Here is an 18,443-nt window from a genome sequence, read left to right on the forward strand (position 1 = left end):
GGGAGGGATTGCATTGGGAGTTATACCTGATATAAATGACGAATTGATGGGTGCTGATGAGTTGATGGGTGCAGCACACCAACATGGCATAAGTATACATATGTAACAAACCTGCACGTTATGCACATGTACCCTAGAACTTAAAGTATAATAATAAAAAATAAAAAATAAAAAAAAGAAAGTTTTTATTGAACTATATTGAAAATACATAAAGTACACAATTTGTAAACAGATTACTGATGAATTATCATAAATTGAACACACCCAGGTAATTATCTCTCAGATTCAGAAATTAAATATTATAAGCTTATAATAGCACTGGGAAGGGCTTTTAATATAAGACCTTTTCCTGCCCTCTCCCAATCACTACTCTCTCCTTCCTCCCCAGAGATATAACTCTTATCCTGAATCCTAAAACCATAAATTAGTTTTCCTGAATAAGTAGGATTGTACAAACTGTGTTCTTCTGTGTCAAACTACTTACTCTCAACATTATGTTTGCAAAATTTATCCATGGTAGAAGGTGTTTGTTTTCTTAGTTTATTACCATGACACTTCTAATACACAGGAATATAGAAGTGACATGCATTTAGAATATAATATTCAATATCAGTTGATTCATTCTACTGTTGAAAGATATTTGAGTTGTTTCCAGTTTGGGGCTATTGTGAATAATGCTGCAGTACACATTTGGTTCAAATGTTTTCCCACACATATGTTTGAATTACTATTAGGTATTCATATAGGGATGTATATTTGTTATGCTCAACTTTAATAAACAGTGCCAGTTTTTCAAATCTTGTCTTCTCTCAGCTATGAATGTGAAAGTTCCAGTTGTTTCACTCCCTTACAGTATTGTCATGGTTGTTTTCTCAAAAAAATTGGCCCATTTTGGTGGGTTGATAGTGGTATTTCATTGTGATTATAATGTTTACTTCCCTAATGACTATTTTTTTTTTTCTGAGACGGAGTCTCGCTCTGTCACCCAGGCTGGAGTGCAGTGGCACGATCTCGGCTCACTGCAAGCTCTGCCTCCCGGGTTCATGCCATTCTCCTGCCTCAGTCTCCCGAGTAGCTGGGACTACAGGCACCCGCCACCTCGCCCGGCTAACGTTTTGTATTTTTAGTAGAGGCGGGGTTTCATCGTGTTAGCCAGGATGGTCTCGATCTCCTGACTTCGTGATCTGCCCGCCTCGGCCTCCCAAAGTGCTGGGATTACAGGCGTGAGCCACCGTGCCTGGCCCCTAATGACTAATTGTTTAATGTTTATTGACCCTTTGTATATCTTCTCGGGAAATATCACTTCATGTATTTTGCCCATTAAAAAAAAATGTGTTGTCTGTCATTTTGTTATTGTTTTGCAGGATTGTGTATACATTTTTATTGTTACATGTAAGAAATGACGTGGCTTTTCTTATTGTTCTTTTAATGGTGTCTTTTGATGATCAGAAATTTCTCCATAAATTGGTAAAGATTGGTTTAATTGAACTACATTAAAACAATGTCATTTATAAATTGCATCAATGATATAAGCTAACCAGGAATAAGTCTAATGAAAACTACCCAAGATCTATTCTCAGAAAACTCTAAAACAGTATTGAAAGAAATTTTTAAAGGCCTAAATAAATAGAAGGACATGCTGCGGTCATAGTACTTGAAGGTTCAATATTGTTAAAGTGTCACTTTCCCCCAGTTGTGACATAAATTAGTGTAATCTAAATTTTAAAATGAGTAAATCTTGTGTATGAGGTTGAAATTGCCTGATTTAGAAATTGGTATGGAAATACAAAGGACCAAGAACATCCAGGGTAAACTTGAAGGAACAGAGAAAAGTTGAGACTGTGTATCAAGACTTATCCATAAAGCTAAAGTATTTAATATAATACAGCATTGGCGCAAGGATAGACAAATAGTCCAATGGAACAAAACAGTGAGTCCAGAAACAGATATAGATAGACAGATAGATAGATAGATAGATAGATAGATAGATAGATAGATAGATAATGGAGAGAGAGAGAGAGAGCCTTGATTTATGACAAAGGTAGCACTGTAGAGTATCTGAGACACGAATGTTCTTTCAATAAATAATGCCTGTTCAACTAGCTGTCCAAATGGGTACTCGCTCTTCTGAATTTTCCTTTCTTTCTATTTAACAGTGTACTTTAGCAGACTTTCCATATCAACACATATAAATCAAATTTATTTTTGTTTTCACTGTCCCCTCTGTCTTCAATAAATAACTCATTTTTAATAGCCATATAATAGGTCACAGGATAAATATATCTCAACACATTCACTCATTCCTGTCTTAGTTGATGTTTAGGTTTTTTACAGTTTTTTTTTTTTTTTTTTTTTGCCCCTGTAGATACTTTTGGAAGTATATCTATCATATAATATTCTAGAAATAGAATGCTACATTAAAAGGTGTGTGAATTTAAAGTAACTGACATATTTCTCTTCAAGAAAGGCCACTGCTAAGTATGCTTTTACCAAGAGTTTATGAAAAGTGACCAGAGTGCAACATAAATGACAGATGTTCCATACCTGTTCCACTTTTTTTACTCCTCATTTTTTTGAGATGGAGTTTCATTCTTGTTTCCCAGGCTGGAGTTCAATGGTGCGATCTTGCAACCTCCTCCTCCTCCTCCCAGGTTCGAGCAATTCTCCTGCCTTAGCCTCCCAAGTAGCTGGGATTACAGGCGTGCACCACCATGCCCAGCTAATTTTTTTGTATTTTTAGTAGAAATGGGATTTCACCACATTGGCTGGGCTGGTCTCGAACTCCTGACCTCAGGTGATCTGCCTGCCTTGGCCTCCCAAAGTACTGGGATTACAGGTGTGAGCCACGCGCTGGGTCTATTTGTTCCACTTTTACTGTTCATGATTTGCAAAGGCCTTTGAGAGCAAATTTAATCACACTAACCACCAATAAGTTAGCATGAAAGTAATGCCTCTTCTGCAGCGATTGAAGTAAGAGCTCATGGAGCAAACAGGGTAAGCCACTCTATGATCTGCATGCAAAAGTGTCTCAGAGTAGGAATAGTGAAAGCATGGAAACACTCTTCTGGTAAAGGAGGAGAAGGCCACTGGGCCAGAGGCCGGACTTGGTCTCAGCGGAAAATGCTAACTCAAGAGGTAATATGCTGACTAGGAGTAAAATGTTCTCAATTTCTATGCTGATTAAATTATACCCAATTGCCAGAGACTGACTAAATTGTCATGTCATCAAGGAATTCTATAGTATTGGATATTGTGTGGTATTCAAATAAGTGGGTCATTAAAGCTTTTCACTGGAATGGTATTTTTGTAACTGGATTGGACTTTTATTACACCCTAGCAGTTCAGCTAGCATTGTCTCCCTTGTACAAAATAATTCTCTTTCTCAAACTATACAAATTCTCTTCCTCATCTTTCAAGGTTCATCTCCAGTGCCATTTTCTCCTCAAATACTCCCCTCGAAACTGCATTCCATATTGTCAGAATCGTTCTTACAATTCATGGTTGCACTTTCAGTACAGTTTTCTTTCACTTTTTCACATCTAACTATGACAGGTACATGCACATTTAGTTTCCAAAAATTTACTATGAGAGAGGGATGAGATGGGAACCTCCCTTGCACTTTTTATGTGCTATGCACTTTTGCATCATATTTAATCTTCAGAGGTATTCCCTATGGTATGTATTCACATTTCCATTTTTCAGATGAGAAAATAGAATTCCGGAGATATTATATGCCTTGCTTTATTACACAGCTACTTAAGTGGCATCCTGGGATTCAAGCTCAAGTTAATTTTATTTCAAAGTCACTCATCATAATATCTTTCCAAAGACTGCTCTGTATGCATTTTGTGTTACAGAAATTGCACTTAGGCATTTGAATCTGTGATATCAGCACCACTGTCACCACTAAAGTGGAAGAAAAGATCATGGGCTTCAGGAAAAGAAAATTAGAATCCTGGTTCCACAACGCTAACCTCTTTTTTTTTTTTTTTTTTTTTTTTTTTTTTTTTTTGAGACGGAGTCTCCTCTGTCGCCCAGCTGGGAGTGGCAGTGGCCAAGATCTCAAGCTCCACTGCGCAAGCTCCGCACTCCCCTGGGTTTACGCCCCTATTCTTCCCTGCCTCAACTCCCCGAAGTAGCTGGGGGACACAGGCCGGCCCCGCCACACCTCGCCCGGGCTAGGTTTTTTAGTATTTTTTACTAGAAGAACGGGTTTAACCGTGTTAGCCAGGATGGTCCTCCCGCTCTCCCTGACCTCGTGATCCGCCCGTCTCGGCCTCCCAAAGTGGCTGGGATTTACAGGCTTGAGCCACCGCGCCGGCAGTCTTCTCTTTTTGAGGAACACATAACCAAAGCCTATCCACCTCCAAAAGAGGCACAGTTTGGAAGAAGCACATTAATTGCATTGCATTTTCCAGAAGTACCTCTTTTTTCGTTTTTTCCTTTGTTTGTTTGTTTGTTTTGTTTTTTGTTTTTTTGAGACCGGAGTCTCGTCCTGTCTCCCAGGCTGGAGTGCGTGTGCGATCTAGCCTCACTGCCAAGCTCCCGCTCCCCGGTTCAACGCCATTCTCCTGCCCTCAGCCTTCCCGGAGTAGCCCTGGGACTACAGGCGCCCGCCCACTACGCCCGGTCTAATTTTTTGTGTTTTAAGTTAGAGACGGGCCTTCACCGTGTTAGCCCAGGAATGGGGTCTTCGATCTCCCTGACCTCGTGGATCCGCCGTCTCGGCCATCCAAAGGTGCTGGGATTACAGCTTGAGCACCGCGCCCCGGGCCACCGTCTTCTTCTCTTTTTTGAGGAAACACATACAAACCTAGTCCAGCTACCAAAAGAGGCACCAAGTCTGGAAGAAGCAAACATTACATGCATGCATTTTCAGAGTCACTCTTTTTTTCGTTTTTTCTTTTGTTTGTTTGTTTTGTTTTTGTTTTTTGTTTTTTGAGACGGAGTCCCCTCGCTCTGTTCCCAGGCCTGGCAAGGTGGCGGGTGGTGGCGATTAGGCTCCACTGCAAGCTCGCCTCCCGGGTTCACGCCATTCTTCCTGCCTCAGCCTCCGAGTACTGGGGACTACAGGGCCCCGCATCACGCCGGCTAATTTTTTTGGTGTTTTTAAGTAGAGACCGGGGCTTCCTCCGTGTTAGCCCAGGATGGTCCGATCCTCCTGACCCCTCGTGAATCCCGCCCCGCCCTCAGCATCCCAAAGTGCTGAGATTACAGGTGTGAGCAGAAGTACTCTTAACATAGTACTCACGTTGGGCTTTAGAGTAAAATCTGGTTTTGAAGATAGGATCTGCAACTCCTGAGCCATGCTAACATCAGCAAGTTATTTCATTTCCCTAAAACACATATCCCCATCTGTTAAATGTGTTTAAAAATCACCACCTCAATGGATCATGAGAAGGATTAAGTGAGGTTAAATATGAAAAGCTTTTAGCATATCTCTGGTCCATAGTAAGTGCTTCCTCAAACTATCATTTGTACTCATTCCCACTGGATTAATAGAAATTAGGCATATATGCTAAGAGTACGCTAATAATTGCGAATAAACATAAAAACTGATTAAATCAAAACCAAAACTTTAGAAAATATAAAAATATTATTTTAATGTCCTTTAGTCTCGGTATCTGATATTCAGCAGGTCCAATGCCAGAGTACTATTAGGTGATACTATAATACACAGCTGTGCAGCCAAAAATATTTTTTGGAAGTTTAAAAGAAAAAAAATCACCTTTTCCTCAATTGACTAGAAAATACGTTTATCTTATAAAGTTATCTCAGTCACTTGTTTTGGTTTCGTCACAAAATTTGGCAAAATTATGTGTAAGGGGCACTTAAACTCAAGTAATAAACACACACATTTTAAGATTTCTGTATATTAGCCAAAATAATAAAAACACAATTACAATGATTTATTTTCTGTTTTGTCTGCATTTAAGCAATAAAAATAAAGCTAGACAGATCTAATCTCAATAGACCTGACTCAGGTAAAAGTGATGAACATAGACTTTATCTGTCTTGATAAGAATATATTTTTAAATTGTTTATATGTGTGCGTAATTGTTTATGTTGTGTTCGTAATTGTTTATACACAATTATTAGCGTACTTATAGCATAGACGCCTGTTTTCCACTAATCCAGTAGGAATGAGTACAAATGATAGTTTTATAAAGCACTTATTGTGGGCCAGCAGTATCCTAAAAGAAAACACATTATTTTTAGAGATGTTCCCATGTCAACATGTGCTCTAACATTTCTACAGAGATTTACAGTTGAAGTTGTCAGAGTCTTTGCATATGACATTATATTGTGGACCCTTCTCCGGGGAGGAAATATATCAATGCTTTTAAAGATTGCTTAAACAAATCAGAAGTACCTAAAGGATGCAGATTCAACTGACTTAAATCTCATCCCAAAAGCTTGTATACTTTTTTGCAAGACCCTCATTTGAATGCTGGCCTATCAAGTCAAGCACAGCTATTTCGAGGGAAAATAAAAAGGACAGCAGGAGTTAAATCTACTGTTCATTAACATGAAAGGAAATTTCTTGCCCCATTTAACTAATATCTTAGTTGGTACAGTGTGACAAACAAATTTTAGTTGTTAAAATCTATTATACCTGCTTTAAATGGCATCTCCCTGTAGCCAGAGGCTCAATAGTTGGTTAAATTCAATTTGAGTTGCCACAGGCTGTTAATGGGTAGGTTTTCTATTTATTCTCTTAATTGTTCTTTATCTAATTTATCACTGATGATGAAATCTTATGTGCACTACATTCTCACATAATCAGAAGGGCTAAATAATTTTTCCCCTTCAGGATAATGATATGGAACTAAAGGCTCATAAAAATCTTTAGGGATAGTTTGTTTTGTGTTTTATATGTGCAACATTTAACTGCAAATTAAACAATTCCACTTGAACCTTGGCAGCATTAACAAAATATAGAAATAATAAACAAACAGAAGGTTATAATTACTAAGCCTAAAGGAGGTGCCTAATAAATATATAAATATGTGCTGATTGAGTATCATAGTTGACTCCTAGCATTAGAAAGCCCTGCAAAACTTTCAAAACTCACAAGTTTTCTGTCTCAAGTACATCTTTGTAGATAATGTGTTATGTATATGACATGATGTTGGAATTTCATTCTTAAATTAGTTACTGAGTTTGTGATATAATAGCCACAGTAAAATGCAAACAATGAATTGGGAGGGAAAATAGAATGTTCATCTATACCTATCACTTCCAGCAGAGGTCTCTAGAGAGCAAGTAAAGTTATGGAAATAAGGGATATATGTTCAGTAATTTAAACAGAAAATTTAACTCTTCAGCTTTATGTGAGCCCTTTCTTTTCACCCACGCCCCTTTCTCTTTTGATGTCTGTGCTCCTTTATCAGATAAAAGGCTGTCTAAAAAACTGATCAGAAGTAGACACAAGAGAACAGGTTAATCCCAAGTGCACCGGTATAATGTGTCACAAAACAGACAATGTAATTATCTCAGCAGCCTGTTTAACCAGCTAATTCGGCAGCTTTGCATACCGGGGTGAGCTCATCTGTTCACTATATAACCAGCCAGGATATTTTTCACCAAGATCACTACAGTTTTACAAAAGCTTGTAAAAGCCTAAGGATTTAGTGTTTCACTGAATGTGATTTAAGAGCTTTTTGCAATCTTTTATTTATAGGGAAGCAACAGACTAACAAAAAGAGGAAAATGCAGATTAGTATTGTACAAGGCTCAAAAGATGAAGTCAATGATGTAAATATCCGTATGTGTTCACTGAAAATGAAATATCTCTCTCTTTACTGGGAATCTCGACTTAACAGAAATGTGATTTTGAAGGCAAAGACTTCTAATCCCAGTTTTGCTTTTCTTAGAAGTGAATTTCTTTGCCATTGAACACATTCTTCATTTGGCTACAACAACACTCTTTTGGGGAATCAGTGTGAGCATTAGAGTCACATTGACTTGGACTTGAATTCTGGTTCTTCAACCTTTTTGTCTTCTTGATCTTGGGCAAGTTAGCTCCACAATTTCCTAATGTTTAAAATATTAATAATACTCATATATTGCATGGTTACTGAGGGGCTTAAGTCATATCAGGAAAATGCTTGGCACAAAGAGACAGCTAAATAAATAGTAAATATTATTACGTGAGACACACACATATGTATAGATAAAAATATTGTATATACACACATGCCGGCACATATATATATGTGTGTGTGTGTATATATATGTGTGTATATAAAGATATACACACGTTCATATATACAAGTCAGTAAAAACAATTAACCAAAAACTCAGGAAACATGTATTGTTACAAACTTTTTCCTTAAAATGACTATCCACTGATCTCAGTGACAAAACCATGTCCAGCAACTAGCACAGGGCCCCACATGGTTAATAATATTTGTTGAATGAAATAAACATAACAGACTAGGGGAAGAAAATCATTGAAGAATATATAAAATTAGCCAAAAATATTGACAATATTTTAAAGTGGCGTGTTTTCCTATTTAATATTTTCAGTAAATTAAACTTTGAAACCAAAGGACAGTAATTTCTATGTATAATCACTTAGATGGAGCTTACACCTGTGATGTCACATGTCTCATCATTTGACATAGTTAAATGGCAACAATGGCAGTAGAGTCCAAGCCTTAGACAATAATAAAAATAGCCTTGAAAGTGAGGGAAAGATAAAGGAAGGTTCTGATTGAAAGTCAAGTCTGCAGAAGGGCCAGTTATTATGCCAAAGTGACAAGAAAGGCACAAATGAATTACATCTGAGGTGCAGTATGACAAAGGAGATGGCATGGGAAAACTCCCATAGCCAGGGGATGGCCAGGAAATAGATTTAAGAAAAGGCCAACCACCATCTCCTAGGTTTATGTGACATAGCTTCAACAGCAAGTTCAAAGCCAGGGAAAAACAAAGGCTCTCTGCCTTTGGCTTCCATTCTACCACCCATAGAGACTGTTCATACATCAGCCAAAATGCAACTTGGATTTTGCTGCTCCCCTTCTCTAAAACCTCCTGTAACCCTGCTGTGATTGACCTCTCTACTTCTCTTAATTTATTTCAAACACTCTTCCCTTGACATGCTCCACTGAGACCATATTGGCCTCACTGCCATCTTTTGACAATAGCCTGAGGCATTTCTACCTACTATTAGCTGTCAGGAAGTCTATTCCTCTTACATCTACAAGGCTTGCTTCCTCACCCCACTTCCTTCAGGTCCCTGTTCACATTCTGCCCCTCACAAAGGCCTTTGCTGACTGCCCTTTCTAAAACTCCAACTCCAGTCACTCTCTGGTTTTTAATGCTGCTTAATTTTTTTCATAGCACTCACTGGACCTCAGTTTACATTATTTATTTGCTCATAAATATACTCTTTGTTATCCCACTGGAATTTTAGCTCAGGGAGGCCAGAGTTTATTTTCTTCCCTGGTCTATCCCCAGTGCCCAGAAGTCTCTGGCACATAACAGTGACTTGGTACACATATTTGTTGAAGGAATGGTGGGAAAGGAGGACAGTAGCTGAATGTCCGTGTTGCCACATTTTATTCAATCTCACTTCATCTTGTACAGTAATTATGAATTTCTATTACCTGGTACCACCCTTAGTTTGTCCATCCCTTTAAGCAGTATGGGGTCTTCATGTTTGACTAAAGCACCTGGCACCCCGTGGGTCTTAAGAAAATAGTTGTTTAGCAAACAAAATTTTAAAATGAACAAAATTACTAAATAGTGAACTTTGGAAGTTTTTTAAAATTAAGAATCATAGTATATTTCCAAAAGTAAACACATTATAGTAATACTATGGTGTAAGAAGTGCAGTAACAGATATTTTTGTCTCAGCCATTAACGAAAAGTATCAGGCACTGACTTTATGTTGTGCAGTTTTCAATATACATCAAGAAGTAGCTCATTATTATTATTCTTAACTTATAGGTGGGAAACCTGAGGAAAACACTTGTTGAGAATCTGGCCTAGAACTACAAAGCTAATAAGTGCCAGGACTTGAACCCTAGTCAGAGTAACCACTCTCTCTCGGAGTTCTACTCTTTAGACTGACCTTCTTGTATGTCAAATATAATTTCTCCCATTGCCTTTTATCATTAATACCATTGCCCATTTCTCTCTTTTAACAATCAAGTTAATATCACTAAGTTTAAAACTTAATATACTGCTAAATTTTGTTTGGATACCAAACTCTTAAAACATCTTCAATAATAAATGTGTATCTCCCCGAAAGGGGGAATAGATTAACGAAGGTTAATGTTGTCCTTGGGGTCGTAGAATTTAAATTTCACGAGTCTCCCACACCTATTTAAAAGACAAAATAAATGTTACCATACTTTAGTAAAACCTGCACTTCAAGGCACTTCTATGATTTATGAATTTCTCTCCTGTGGAGAACAAGTGATATATAGCTAGAGGTTAATTCATTCCAACTCATCACATGTATTTTGTTACTCTATATCACCTTTCTAAATCAATAGGCAGCTGACATTGAGTAGATGTATTTGGATTTGAAAAGGGACAAAAATTAGACTGTGAACTATTCCTTGTACAGGATTCTGTTAACATATTTTTAAATAGTGTCAGGTCAAACACCTTAACTCATTTTTTAAGACTCATTGCCCAATATTTTTCAGTTCCTGTATAATTTAGTCTCATACTGTGCTTGCAGGCAATATTAATTTGCATGGGTCAAAAGGGGTCATTAGTTTATTATTTAGCATCTGTATGGTGTTTGGCAAAGATAAAGTGTTATATAAATAGTGACTGTGTGCTAAATTAAAAGTTCCTTCCTCAGAACCTTTAGTTTTAAAGTTTTCTTCACTTTTTGTTATCAGGTTGATATGGTTTGGCTATGTCTCCACCCAAATCTCATCTTGAATCCCCCAAGATGTGGGAGGGATCCAGTGGGAAGTAATTGAATCATGAGGGCAGGTCTTTCCCCTGCTGTTCTCGTGATAGTGAATAAGTCTCACAAGATCCGATGGTTTTGAAAAATGAGAGTCTCCCTACACACAGTCTCTCTCTTTGCCTGCCGCCAACCACGTAAGATGTCTCCTTACCTTCCACCATGATTGTGAGGCCTTCCCAGCCATGTGGAAATGTAAGTCCAACTAAACCTCCTTCCTTTGTAAAAGCCTAGTCTCTGGTATGTCTTTATCAGCAGCATGAAAATGGACTAATGCACAGGTCATTCATATAGTTTTATTCATAAAACTAGTCATTGTGAGATACTTTTATTCACATATTTATTCATTTACTCCATAAATATTTATTGAGAGTCTATTATATTCAAGCTTTGTGCATGCACTGGGAATACAGTGGAAAAAACAGGCACAGAAAAACAATGTGCAAAGGCATCTTTGAATGCCGTCACTATAAACTTGAATGAATAGTCAAGACTTCTTTGCATATACTACACACAAGGCCAGGTCCTACAGTTGAAGGAAATGATGTAGTGTTTTGAAGGTTAAATCAACTCTCTCTATTAACTAGAGTGCCATTTAAAAAAATATATAAAATGCATATACATTAGCTATTCAAATATTTGTGCCCATGAATGATAAAAACAATAACTATTGTTGAAAAAAAAGCAATAACTATCCTAATATAGGATATATTATATAGGTATGTATATATATAGGTTGCTCAGTAGTTTGCTAAATTACTGAAGAAAATTGGAAATTTATTTCTATGGTTTTTTTTTAAAAAGAAATTCTTTTCATCTTTAGGTCATGATTTAGATGTGTTTGGGATGAAAGGCTGAGAGATAGGTTAATTTTTGAACCAAAAATCATAGTATTCCAGGCAGAAGGAACCATAAGAGCTGTGACCTCGATCTCCTGACCTCGTGATCTGCCCGCCTCGGCCTCCCAAAGTGCTGCGAGGTCAGGAGATCGAGACCATCCTGGCTAACACAGTGAAACCCCGTCTCTACTAAAAAATACAAAAAGCTAGCCGGGCGAGGTGGCGGGTGTCTGTAGTCCCAGCTACTCAGGAGGCTGAGGCAGGAGAATGGCGTAAACCCGGGAGGCGGAGCTTGCAGTGAGCTGAGATCCATCCGGCCACTGCACTCCAGCCCGGGCGACAGAGCGAGACTCCGTCTAAAAAAAAAAGAAGCTGTGGCAAGGAGTCCTGATACCCAGCAAAGCAGTTAATTCCAATTGGTTGGGGCATAATAGTAGTGAAGAAGAAAAGTGTGAGATAATACTGAAATCACATCATGGCAGGGGTGCTGACACCTGTGCCAGGAAGGTCAAATAGTTTACAGTTATTAAAACAAAAAAACAAAAAACTCATTTCAATCTTTTTCAGCTTCATTGAGATATAATTGATATACCAAAAACTGAACATATTTAACATACACAATTTGATGAGTTTGGACAGATGCATACACCCATGAAACCAACATCACAATCAAGATAATATATACATCCATCAGTCCCAACAATTTCCTGTGTCCATTTGGTGTTTGGTTTGTTTGTCTTATTTTGGGATAAGAACACTTAACATGAGATCTGCTTTCTTAACAGATGTTTTAAGTGCACAATACTATATTGTTAACTCTAGGCATGATTTTGTACAGCAGATCTTTAGAATGTATTCATCTTGCATAACTGAAACTTTATAATCATTGAACATCTCCCCATTTCCCCCTCCTCTCAGTCCCTAGAAGCCACCATTCTACTCTCTACTTTGATTAATTTGACTATTCTAGACTCCATATATAAGTGAAATCATGCACTATTTGTCTTTCTGTGCTTAATTTATTTCACTTAGCACAATGTATTCCAGTTTCATTCAAGATGTCACAAATGACAAGATTTTCTTCGTTTTTAAGAATAAATAGTGTTTCATTCTATGTATATAACACATTTTCTTTATTCTTTCATCTGTCAATAGACATTCAGGTTCCTTCTATACCTTGGCTATTGTGAATGATGCTGCAATAAATGTAGGAATTCAAATCTTTTTTTGAGATCCTGATTTCAATTCTTTTGGATATAGATCCAAAAGTGAGATTGCTGAATCTTATGGTAGTTCTATTTTTAAGTTTTTGAGGAGTCCCCATACCATTATTCATAGTGGCTGCACCATTTTACATTCCCACCAATAGCTTACAAAGGTTCCAGTTTCTCCACATCCTTGCCAATATTTGTTATCTTTTGTATTTTTCATAATAACTTAAAATTTGGTACATATACAGGATGAAATACTACACAGTCATACAAAGAATGAAATCATGTCCTTTGTAGCAACATGGATGCCACTGGAGGCCATTATGCTAAGCAAATTAATGCAGAAACAGAAAATAAAATCCTGCATGTTCTCATTTGTAAGTGGGAGCTAAACCTGTACATGTAATCCCTGAATGTAAAATAAAGTTGAAAAAAGCAATAACTATCCTAACAGGTATGAGGTGATATCTCATTGTGGTATTGACTAGCATTTCTCTGATGGTAAGTAATGTAGAGCATATTTCCATATACCTGTTGGCCATTTCTATGTCTTTTTTCCTTTGTCCCTTTTAAAATTGTTTTTGTTTCTTTTTTAAAACTATTGAGTTGTAGCAGTTCCTTTATATTTTGGATATGAACCCCTTATCAGACATACGGTTTACAAATATTTTTCCCAAAATATAATTTCCATTTTGTTGATTATTTCCTTTGCTGGGCAGAAGTCTTTTGGTTTGATATAGTCTCATTTGTCTATTTTTGCTTTTATTGTTTGTGCTTTTGGTGTCACATCCAAGAAATCATTGCTAAGACCAAAATCAGAAACTGAGTTTTAGTTCCTGATCTTATGTATAATACACTATGACCAAGTGGGATTTATCCCTCAGATTCAAGGATGCTTAAACATGTACACATGATAAATGTAATACACCACATGAACAGAACAAAGGATAAAAATTGCATGGTCTTCTCAATAGATGCAGGAAAAAAAGCATTTGACAAAACTCAATACCTTTTCATGATAAAACAATCAACGAATTATGTATAGAAGTAATTTACCTTAACATAATAAAGGCTATATATGATAAGCCCACAGCTAACATCATACTCAGTAATGAAAATCTGAAAGCTTTTTCTCTAAGATAAAAAAAGAGACAAGCATATCCACTCTCACCACTTTTAATTGAAATAGTACCGGAAACCCTAGACAAAGCAATTTGGCAAGAAAAATAAAGAGCAAACAAGAAAGGAAGAAGTAAAATTATCACTGTTTACAGATGACAGGATCTGATGTAGAAAACCTTACAGACTCCACCAAAACCTGACAGAACTAATAAGTGAATTCAGTAAAATTACAGGATACAAATAAAACAAACACAAAACAGTTGCACTTCTACACTCTAACACCAAACTATTGAAAAAAAGGAAATAAATGAAATCATTCTATTTACAATAGCATCAAAAAAAGATAAAATGCTTAGGAATAAATTCAACTGAGAAGGTGAAAGACATATGCACTCAGAACTATAAAACATTCGTGAAAGAAACTAAAAAAGACACAAATAAGTGGAACGATATCAGTGTTTCTGGATTGGAAGGCTTACTACTGTTAAAATGTCCATACTACCCAATATGATCTACAGATTCAATGCTATCTCCATCAAAATCCCAATGGCAGTTTTTACAGAAATAGAAAAAAAAATCCTAAAATTCATGTGAAATCAGAAAGATCACAAATAGACCAAACAATGTGGAGAGGGAAGAATAAAGCTGGAAGATTCACACTTTCTGAATTTAATACATACTAAAAAGCTATAGTAATCAAAATAGTATGGCACTAACATAAATACACTATATAGACCAATGGAACAGAATACAGAGCTCAGAAAAAAACCCATGCATATACAGCCAACTGATCTTTGGCAAAGGTGCCAAGAAGACACAATGGAGAAATTATAGTCTCTTCAACAAATTATGTTAGGAAAACTAGATCTTCACATGCAAAAGAATGTAATTGGACCCTCATCTTGTACCATACACATAATTCCAGGAGCCTACATTTCATATGCTGGAGAAAAACACAATCAAAATTGGGTTGTTGAAAGATTAATCTGTCAATGAAATAGAGAATCAATTGAGGGAAGGGAAGGAGAGATAGAAAATGAGAGAGGCTAAAGAGGGGAATAAATGCTAAATCCAATGAAGCCTTGAACTAGAGGGATGGAAGTAATAATGCTCAAGTCAGAGAAGATGCAGCAAAAAGAGAATCAATAGCACTGGGAAACAGATTGAATTTGGGCTTGAAAGAACTGGCTAACATATTTTTTAGAACTGATCTCCCTAAAGTTTCTGATATGATGAATCAATACAATATTTTAAAAAATTTCCTCACCTAGGAGAGTCTCTAGATAGAGTTGCATCTTTTGGAAATTTTAATATTTATTCTTACTAATAAAATATTATAAACTAATCATATACCAAATAATACATATATATTTCTTGCAGTTATTTGAATAATAAACTAACATTTATTGAGCACTTACCAGATAACATGTTAAAGAGTCTACATATTACATTTATTATCTAATTAAAACCTATAAAAAATCTATGGGTAGGTATAGTTATTATCCCCCTTTTACAAGTGAGAAAATTGAAAATTAGATCACTTAAGCAGTATTAAGCCAGAATTTGAACTCAATTCTGCAGCATGTCAGAGTTTGCAGCATGACTATGTAGTCAAAATCACATGTGAAATAATCATAATTACTTCATCCTGAAGACCACAGAGCTTACAGAATTTGTCCTATCTACTTATCAAAATGAAATCATCAAATCTTTTGTTCAAATATGATTAATATCTACTGAGCATCTACCATGTGCCAACCTCTGTGTTAGATGCTTAGACACTGGATTTTTAGGTATGAAATTCTACAGGACAGAGACAAAGAAAAACATATAAACATCCAGAGAAATTTTCATTACTACTGCTCAGCTACTCAGACTCTTTGTGCTGATTAGGGGAAGTGGGTGGAGAGAATTGGAGAGCAATGAAGCAAACTTATTCTACACAGCAAGTGTCATGGAGCTGCCCACTGAAGAAGAAACAGGTCTCTGAGGGCTGGAATGGAGAAGTGAGTAAGGACTGAGAACAGAGTTAGTACACGTTGGAGTCTTTCCAAGAAGAGAGAAGAGATTAAGTCATTTATGCTGCTAGAGAAGAGGCACTTTGGGGAAGGAGAGACGTTCAGGAGAAAAATTTAAAGAAATTTTGCTCTGTGATGTGCTGTGTAATCCAACCTTTAATGTTCTCAAGAAACATTTAGGGAAGGAACACATTACATTTAAAGAATTTGGGAGATTGAATTTTTCTTAACTACAGATGCATTGCCTTGCCAGTTAGGATATGCTTAGACAAATCAGCCTCAATGTTTTTTGCACATGCTGAAGTATATGTCATGCCAATTCTGAGATATGGTTCATTCAGTCTGTTTCAATTAATAATTAAAATACTAAAGTTTAAAAATAAATTTCCTTTTATTTGCAAATTATATCAGATTCACGGATATCCTTATAATAATACTCATTCAAGCTCTGCAATCCTAATTTTTAAGGGGGTGACAATGTGGTGGAGGTATAACTAGCAGGAACACAGTTGAATCTAACTTTCATGGAGCGTGACACAGCATTTAGAATGATCTACCATGATGGTTTTTAAACAATAAAAATAATCCAAAGAGAGGGAAAACAGTAGAAATGGGGAACTGAGGATTGAGAGTGTCAGTCTCAGAAAAACTTCTTACTCACAGGTGATGAACACCCAATTGTCTGCCTCAGGTTCCATAGTCCTACTTTCAATCTCCCTCCCCACCATCCCCCAAATTTTAGTTTTAAGTCTGCCCTTATTTAGAAGGCATGTAAGAAATACTAGATCTATGGCTCTAGGGTATAACCAAAGTCGTTTCTGATTCTCCTCTGCCTTCATATTTTAGGAACCAAATTTTGTTTCTTTACATCTCATTTCCTAAGGAGCTAGCTTTCTTCTCTTTGCATGGGTTTTTCCATAACTACCATCAACTATGGATTCAGATTCTTAGACTAGAACCTATACTCTAGCAAAGGTTTAAGAAAAGGCATGTAAGATAAAATCTCTAAAAAAATTACTAAACATAATAATATCCTGATTTCCCTTTTCCCATGGATTAATCTCTAAGCATATACTCATTCTAGATGTGAGCTCCTGAGTAATTTATTAGATAACCTATCCATGACCTTACTCTCCTTTTTGGACACTGTCTTGACTACTGGCCTGAGATTTGCCTGGTTTTGTTCATCCATCTCTTGGCTAATTATGGCTCCCTTCCTTTAGACTTCAGAACAATCTTACTCAATTTCTAATGTTCCATTCCCCAAACCAGTCCCGCCCTCAACTCTCCTGTCACTTCACTGCTGAGTTACAAGAGAAGTGAGGAAGTCTAGGCCAGAACAGGAAGGCTAGTCTACAGGTTGTGAGGGCAAATGTGGGATAAGAGGTCATGTCTTGAGAGTTCCACATAGACAGGAGCCATGGGTACCATTAATTCATTCAGGAAGAATCTGAGGACCTTAGATCCAATCAGAAGAGACTCATACACGAGAGAGTTTAAGTCAGTAGGCTGAGGTTAACAATGGACACACATGCAAGTAAGATACGTTGAAACAGGCTAGAGGTGATCAGAGATCCAGATTAAAATACATAGTATGGGCAGGATGGAGTGCTGGATAGGATGTAGAGCAAGAAAACAAAAATAAAAGAAAAGAAAATAAAAATTTAAAAAGTCATATTTGTATGGTATAAACAAAAAACCCAAACAGGAATAAACTGAATATGTGAATGATCCTCGGGCAAGAACAGGGTATCTCATATTCTGGTTTAAATGTCCTTCTTGGTGAAGGCAACCTTGACTGCTTTGCAAAATTAATCCACATTATAAAGACATTTTTGTCAATAGTTATAACAGGCAGAGAGCTACAAACTTTTACTTAACACTCACCAATAACTTTCATAACCATTATGTCCTTAAATATACAATGTATTTACCTTAGCCAGGCGTGGTGACTCATGCCTGTAATCCCAGCACTTTGGGAGGCCAAGGCGAGTGGATCGCCTGAGGTCAGGAGTTCAAGAACCCCCGGCCAACATGGTGAAACCCCGTCTCTACTAAAAATATAAAAAAATTAGCTGGGCATGGTAGCGGGTGCCTGTAATACCAGCTACTCAGGAAGCTGAGGCGTGAAAATTGCTTGAATACAGGAGGCAGAGGTTACAGTGAGCCGAGATCACGCCATTGCACTCCAGCCTCGGAAACAAGGGCAAAACGTCGACTCAAAAAAATATATATACAAAAATATATAAACATAATATATTACATGTAATATTATATAATATAAATATGATATATAATCTATATTATATATTATATA

This window comes from Rhinopithecus bieti, unplaced genomic scaffold (genome assembly GCF_001698545.2).
Source record: "Rhinopithecus bieti isolate Rb0 unplaced genomic scaffold, ASM169854v2 scaffold_1070, whole genome shotgun sequence".
Lineage (NCBI taxonomy): Eukaryota > Metazoa > Chordata > Mammalia > Primates > Cercopithecidae > Rhinopithecus > Rhinopithecus bieti.